Source organism: Anas acuta, chromosome 1, assembly GCF_963932015.1.
Source record: "Anas acuta chromosome 1, bAnaAcu1.1, whole genome shotgun sequence".
NCBI classification, from domain to species: Eukaryota; Metazoa; Chordata; class Aves; order Anseriformes; family Anatidae; genus Anas; species Anas acuta.
The window spans coordinates 194,230,840-194,239,036 of record NC_088979.1 but is presented as its reverse complement, the minus strand read 5'-3'; the positions used below and the strand labels follow the sequence as shown (position 1 = coordinate 194,239,036).

The window sequence follows — 8,197 nt, the reverse complement described above, 5'->3', positions numbered from 1 at the left end:
TCTTAGAACATAATACCAGCTTCAGTTTACTCTCTGAGTTATTGAGGACTATGTAATGCAGCACAGTCCAAATGTGCACACACACACCTTACACACCTGTATAAAAGACATTTTATTAAGTCACATAATGTTTGTAGGTAATCAAACCAGACTCTATAAGAGCCTCGTACCTGATAATTCACACAGTCAGCACACATGTAACATCTGCTACTATAAAGATTTAATACTTTATCCACACAGAATTTGTATCTCATTGTTCATAAAGGAAGTTAAAAACAAAGAAGTAGAAAACTGCTTCAGTGTAGAAAATAAAAGCATGTGGGTTTTACAAATAACAGATCTTTGTTCGTGAGTTTAACATGGTCAGGTGTTAATTAGACTGGGCAAAGTTGCAAAGCCAACGTAATCGTTATGTAGGATTCTTACTGAGAAGATAGAAACTCCATGAAGTTTCCCTTCTGATGTATTCCCTTGAAATTTTCCTCCTGTGAAGAAAAACAATCAGTTTTTCTAGTTGAAGTTTTTCATTGCTGTAAAAGACAGAAAAAAAAACATAATAAAGGCCTTGCATCTGTACATTCTTTATTGACACTGCTTTTGCCATATTTGTATGGATGAAAAAGTCTATGTTGTCTGGTACCTTCAGAATTTTTCCTGTTAGAGATTGATTGAGAATATGAACACAGATGCATCCTAACCTACATCAATTTGATCAGCATCACTTTGTATGACAGGAGAAAGTACAGGAGTCAAGAAAGTGGAGTAAATGTTTCCTTCCACGGCAGGTTTTCCCATTTTGTTCTTTCCAAAACAAACAATACCAGAGGTCTAGACAGACCTTTTGTACAACTGCTGAGTTTCAAAGCTCAGCTTCTTGGATTTTTATCATCTGCTTCTGTTTCTTCAAAGTCTTGGTCAAGTCTGATGACAAATTTCCTCCTACAGAAGCAAAATTTAAATTGATTTTCAGCGATTCCCTTTATATGAACCAATAGGCAGTTATGAAAGCTGATGACCTGTTGTGGACTTCACACACACATGGCAAAATATGGAAAACGTGAAACATATTTTAAGAATTGTCTAAAGCTTAGACTCTTCACAGCCAGAACTTTTTACATTTTGCAGAACACACTTTCTTAGTAGTAAGCAGCACTTACTTACAGAAAACCTAATTGCATAATAAAAACTATCACAGGTTGGTCAGTTTGCTTGTTCCAATTTCAGTTTCTTCATTATCCTTTTGACAAACCAAGAAGCTTACATGAATGACAGTCTGCATTTTAAACACCCCTGAGTTTCATGTAACCAATATGTGTTTTTTGATGAAGAAAAATGCCAACAGCTTTGTTATCAGTGAGTCCGTAAATGTTAGAATACAATAACTTGTGCATATAAAGCTAACTAGGTTTGTTTCAAATTAACACCTATTTTTATCTATGTTTATACCGCCATCACCTTAAAAAATAGCGCTCTATATTTCTGTTTTATCAATGCCTTAGGTTCTTGCTATTTAAACAGTACTTTGCAGTTATTCTGGATAGCACTAGAGGGGGAAGTGGTCTGATATTTTAGAACAGAATCTGATCAGGACATGTGGACTGCAGATTTCTGAAAATATTCTGGGATCCCTGAAGGAAAAAAAAAAAATCAGAACAAATCATTTCTAACTTTCATCTAAAATGAAGAAAATTGAGATCATCAGCTAATTTAAATCAGCAGAATTGGACTGAATTCATTAGAGCTCTGCTGATTCACATCTGTAGGCAATCTGTATAACCATGTTGTCACATGTAACAGTTATATTATGTTCTCATGGCTCCTCCTTAGCTGGATAGAAGTGGCTTTCTGGTCCCTCCACCCCCCCCCCCCCAACTCACACCAAAAAAAAAAAAAAAAAGTGAGTGCATTTAACACAACCCATTCCATGTTAAATAGATCCTAAAACTAAGCATGTACATACAGCATGTTTAATTTTTTTGGTTTATATACAAGTGGCAATTGAAACTGATTTTTGTGGTATTTTCAGACAATCAAAACAATTTTTTTTGGTTGAACAAAATTTTTACCTCAACTTGTTGAAGAACTAATTCAACTGAACACAATTATTGTGTTCGGTAATTTCATTTTCAGTAAGAAAATGAAATATAAGATGGTATTTACTTAATGTGCTAGAGGGTTTATATTCCCCGTTCAACTCTGTCAGACAGAGGAGGACCCACATGGCCTACCTCTTCAAGGAGAAACCTAGTTATTTTCAATAACCTCTAGCTTAACAAGAAGTTTTACATAATATATTAAGACTTTAGTATTTCAGTGTGATCCTTTCTTATTCCTCAAGCATTTTCTAACAGAAAGCAGAAGACCTGAATTTTATCCCACAGTCCAAGTCATACTGAGACAACATATAAGCACTGGGTTCCTACATCCAGAGTTCCCTAAGCACTGGACTCCTTGGATCTTAAGAAAATGATAATATTAGAGAGTATATGAAATAATTTGGGACCATTCAAATGTGTCTTGCAATCTTTACTTTTTCAGCTATTTACCTATTTATTCAGCTATTATTTATGCAACAACAATCCACCAAAAAGAGAGGAATGTTTTAGCAAAAAACTTGCTTGTGGTAGTATAATCCAGGTTCAAGACCTTGCTGTTGTGTTGTTTTTCTAATTTTTATACAAAGGAAAATAGTTCAATTTTAAAGAGTCCTTTAAAATAAACAGCTTCATTAAGGGAGTCTGGGCATTTAATCACCATCATAGATTTTATTGGATAAATATACTTAGTGATCTGCTAACACTTCTATAATTGGAAGAAATGTTCTTCACAGTATTGATACACACAGCCAAAAAGCAGATTTAGAATATCAATACCATTCCTGCTCCACCAGACTGCTTCAAAACCCTCTGTTATTTCCTATATATTGCATTATATCAAAGTCTTGTGCAGCTGGAAACTCTTCAAGATCTTGTACTCTATGCAATAAGTGGCCTTTCCATGCTTTTTCCAGCAACAAAATAATCACCAACCAGTCTGGCAAGCTTTCAGATCCCGATTGCTTTCCCTAAAAGAGCTCATTCCTGTGTTCCCAGAGACCTAGGGTAACCTTGCTATAAATTTCAAAAATCATTTTTATTATTTTATTTTATCTATCAGCCATCACTTTATAAGAGATGTATCCTGAAGTGATCAATATCTGTCAACACTTGGAGATCCCAGAAATGCTACTGCTTGATGTCACTGAATATTTATAGTACAAATCAGCCCTCTGAGGTCAATGAAATCAAGAAAACAGAGAAAAATACTCTCTTTTTATAAAAGTGATTAATTAAATTGGATTACCTGCACAAGATCTATTATTTTAGAATAATAATTATAAATAATAACTAAATAGGAGAAATATGTTTTTATGCTGAAGCACCCAAATTAGCGTAAAAAAAAAAAAAAAAATTCTAGGATCCCCAATTATTTGATTGCTATGCTGATAACCACTACAAGATTGTTCCATAATATAGTGCTGAGCACACAGAGAATTAAGACACTGCACTAATTCTATCCCAGAAGCCTGGTTCACAATGAGAGCACATGGCCCTGTTCAAAGCAAAAAAACTTTCAAGCTGACAAACCAAGACTAGTAGCAAATGCACTACTTTCTGCTATAGCTGTGATTTAGAGTTTAAAAAAAAAAAAAAAAATTAGTGAAATCTTTATTTTAATCTTTATAAGCTTTCCCTACATCATATTATGATTTTTTTTTTTATTATTTTTTTTTTTATTGAACTCTCATAACAATTCTTTTCCCTCACTGAGCTATCTCGGCATATTCTGAAAGAGTATGCCAGCCTGAAGAACTTGTGAACTGATTTAGTATTGATAAATATGGAGCTTCATTGTTTGAAAAAATTCTGAGCTTCTTCAAAATGAGTTGAGAAAGGTTTCACCTCTGAATTTTGTTTCTCTTATTTGCCTCCTCGCTCAGAGCCAACTGTATTTAAGGCACAACATGACACAGATTTTTTCGATGCTATAAAGAGAGGAAGAACATATAGACTAGGTTTGTGGAGAGAATGAAAAACGGCTTGCTTTATAGATGGAATTAAATTTGTATTATGTAATTTTATTTTTTAAATTCTAAAATGGATGTATCTGTTTCCTAAAGAGTCAGCAGAGAGAAAGATGCCACTATCCAGAAGTGATTCAGCCTCTGTGCATCATACTAATTTTTTTCAACAAGTATAAAGTTTGATGTTTTTGGTGATTTATGTATACTTTGTATTTTTAACATCAGTTACCCTCAACAGATACTTAAAGAAAAAATGATTTATAGAGAGATCATAGTAAGACTATATTAAGGAGCCTGGAATAATGCTGTAGATGTTTAACTGCAGTTAGCAAATGTTTTCTAGCAAGACATCAGCTTATTCTAAGAATTTTATGCATATCTGTCTTCTTAAAGCACATTTTTAACACTATTACTAGTATTGTTATATTATACCTAAATCAATTTTGATGCTTACATCAAAATGTTTAGAACACAAAATTCTGAGAATTAGATCAATTAATTGGCAGTTGGAGGTCAGATATTATGCAGTTATGTGTTTCTTTTCACTTCTATAGCTTGCTACATATTCTCTGATGATACACGTAAGACTTACGTTGACATAAAATGATATAGTCACCACATTTTTTATTCTAACTGCTACAGACATTTGAAAAAATTATTAATTTCTGGTTGATTTGTCTAATGTTGTGATCCACCACTCCAGCTTCACCTGTATGAAATGAAAAATAACATCACAATATATATTTTACATTTTCGTTTGTAATGACCTTCAAATTGTATTACAAGAGTTTAAACTTGAAGAACACTTTGGAGTATTAAGTTTTAAGATTATAAGGATAGCAATCCAGTCATACCAATTATATCTTCTTACCATGTTTACTTAGCTATGTGATGCTTAAAGAGTGTGCTCCTTGGAAGAATCTGTTGATATCAATAATCGCTGTTTTTTTTGAACTCTGATCTGTCCTAGAATAAATGAATGTCAATTGTGAAAACAATAGATAATTATAGCAAAACTGATGACTCTGTGGCTTGAACTTAATCATAACTACTTTGAGGTAGTAATAGAAATTTAATTACAACCATTCAGTTATATCTTCACTTGTCTGCTACTTAGGCTAAATGCTCATGATATTATAAAAAATATTTATTTCACTGTAGCCAAACATTTAGAAATCTTTTAAATTGAGTAAAAGTAGAGACATAATTTATTTCCCAGAAAAACAAACAAACAAAACTATTTCTCATAATACTTTATTTACATCTGAACATTTTTCAGCTTTGAAAGTCATTAATTTTTATGTAGACATTTTGACCTGTAATTTTGCATAGTTAACACTCTTATTTGATCAAAACTTACAAAGAAAGCTAATATAAGGTGACTTGCAGTACTATTTACTGTAGTCTAAGACCATACCTTCCTCTTTTTGAAAAACAGTTTTTCAGTACCATCTGTTACGTACTCTGGGTATGCTTTTATAATTGACTCTGAGTCTCAGCTTAGGTAAATTGCACAATGTTCATTGTGTCAACTTTGTTTCTAAGTCTTAGACTATATTCTAGTCATACCTGTTCAGTTTGATCCTATGTATAATAAAAATTAAATCCTTATATGTTGAGAGGAATTAGAAATAAAATTAAAATATTTTAAACAGCAGACAATCTTAAGTTGAAAAAAAGGAATCATTGGTTCCCAGTTTGCATTTTTATATAGAGATCTATTTATGATGCACATATTTCTTCTAATTAATTGTATTACTTTGTTAAGGAAGTAAAAAGAAATAATAAATTCCACAATTCTGGATTATTCATAAAATTAAAGGGTTCTGATCTGCATCCTATATTACTTTAAATAATCAAAAACAACAATACTTTTTTTCTATAATTATTTTCACCATAAAGCTAATAATATGCAAGAAAGACTTCTTACCTGTCTCAGCACACTCTTATTTTCCTAGACCTTTAAGTTGTCTGTGTAGGCACCTTTTTCTCTATAAAACAATTACCAGCTACTCATTCATATGGAAAAAAAAAGAAAAAAAAAAAAAAAAGCAATCAATAATATTGATTAATTATCTAAAAATGTTAGACCATGCTATCAGTTTGTGTGATTCACCAGTATCCAGTGCATCCTTCATCAGATCTAATGTTAACATAACACATAACACAGCTGATCTTTGCATTGCCCTTAGATCACTGCCAAAGGTAACAGTGTTGGAAGGAATGGAGCCCATATTGTTCTTTTTGATTAAACAGTTTTTTTTCATCAACCTGTAATTTAATTTCATTTATTAAGCATATAACCTATGCTTATTCCCTCCACTCCCAGTCTTACCCCCCCATGCCTTATTAAGATTTGAATCCTATCCTTGACTGCAGTGCTGATTGAATTAAATTATTTTCTACATAGGACAGAAATAATGGTGTTATTTAGAATAGGAAGAGTAAATAAATTGCTAGGCCTACTAAACTGAAAAACATTCATCAATTATACAGAGAATGTGGATAATGAGGTTATGGTTAGCTACGTCAGCAAAAATTCTATTTATCTTCACCCATGTTGAGGTGTAGAACCTCAAAGCATCAAGTAACTTAATCCTGTTTAATTCAAAATATTTCTAAGCAGTACACTTTGAGCAATTTGCCCTATTAAACTTACGCAGCCACGTTCCAGTTCTTCCATGTTCCAGTTCCTCCATGTCACAGAGGGACTTAAAACTGTAAGCAATGGAATTTTCCAGCTATTTTGCTGTTTATATAGTTTGCTAAGGATGGAACCCAAGCACCTGTTCTCATTTCATGGTCTAATGGGAATACACAAAAATATAATAGAAATGATAGTCAGCACTTGCATTAAATTTATTTTTATGTTATGCCATAATAATTTCTTTGCCATTCTTAAATATTTTTCCTCAAGAAACAGTTGTTGATTTGCCCACAGCTAGGCGTAATTCCCTCAGAAGTCATAACCAATGTTGAAAACTATAAACTAGTGAATATTCAACCCTTTTTAGTCTCTATAGTTAGAATTACATTCTTTATAGCATGATCTTTGTGGGGGAGGGATTTTGGAATTTTCTACTGAAGTGCTTTTAAAACAAATATGCCTTGAGCTGTTATGGTTGAAAGGTGTTTGTTAAATTACTTGATGTTACAAATACTTGAAATTGATTGGATGACTGATTTAATTGCAGTTGTCAGACTGGTTTTAAAAGCATATTTTTCTTTTCGTTCTCTTTTTCAGATCTGCAGAACAGTTGGATTCTGAACATAAAGAAAAGAAACTGGCTAAATATACTAATCACAAAATATAGCTTCTAGTTAATCCAAAGTATATTCTCAAGATGAAATGCTTCACAATATTCAGAATATTCAGTCTGGTCAATAAATTGCACTTCTGAATATTAGTACCCTTGTTGCTTCAGTCCCTGCTTTTATTTTATTTTATTTATTTGTTTATTTTTTTTTTCTGAAGAGAAACGTCAAAAAATTGTGTCACTGTGTTGCTTATGTATATACATAAGGCTAATATATATATGAAAAATAGTGAAGGGCTTGGTACTGTAAGTTTGGGCTGAGTATCCTCTCCCCATTTGCCAAATCCTATCAATGTCAAGGTATCCATCAGATTCACTGCCACACTGTTGCTTTGAAGCTTGTTGCTCTAGAAGAAAAAGAATTTAGAACAATACTTTGAAAGTGGTTTGCTTAAACATGATTCTATATCAAAGTACACAAATCAACACTTCTACTTTATTAGTGTACCAGAGTTCTGCAGCTCTGACTGGTTTAAATGCAAAGCATTTAGGGTTAACTTGACCAGAAGGGCTTTAGTTAGATAATACTAATGCCTGCAATGCCATACGGCTTAAAGTTAGGAAGCTACAGAGAGATTTCTGCTAACAGAACATATGGAAATTTCTGCTCAAATATGTTTAGTATATAGCCAGAAATTTGTTTAGGTATTTGAACTTTTGATCTCTATTGTTGAAGCTGTGTGATTTCTATACTGTGTAGAATAATCACGGGTTTAATGTGCTAGAGAACTGGATTTTACTGTAGGCAATTTACTATGATGAGTCTGTCCAGTAAATGTGGCAGTATTTTAAAGAAAGCAGAGCAGCTGTAATGGGA

At 32.6% G+C, this 8,197-nt stretch overlaps 1 long non-coding RNA gene across 1 annotated transcript; it reads right to left on the bottom strand.

Annotated features, from left to right (window-relative positions):
- Nucleotides 1–205: 205 nt before the first annotated feature.
- On the bottom strand, nucleotides 206–4,876 carry LOC137849852 (uncharacterized). The gene is made up of 2 exons (XR_011092103.1): nucleotides 4,656–4,876; nucleotides 206–939 (listed from the first exon to the last, which is right to left on the bottom strand). It is a non-coding gene; the product is annotated as an uncharacterized lncRNA (long non-coding RNA).
- Between the last annotated feature and the right edge of the window lie 3,321 nt (nucleotides 4,877–8,197).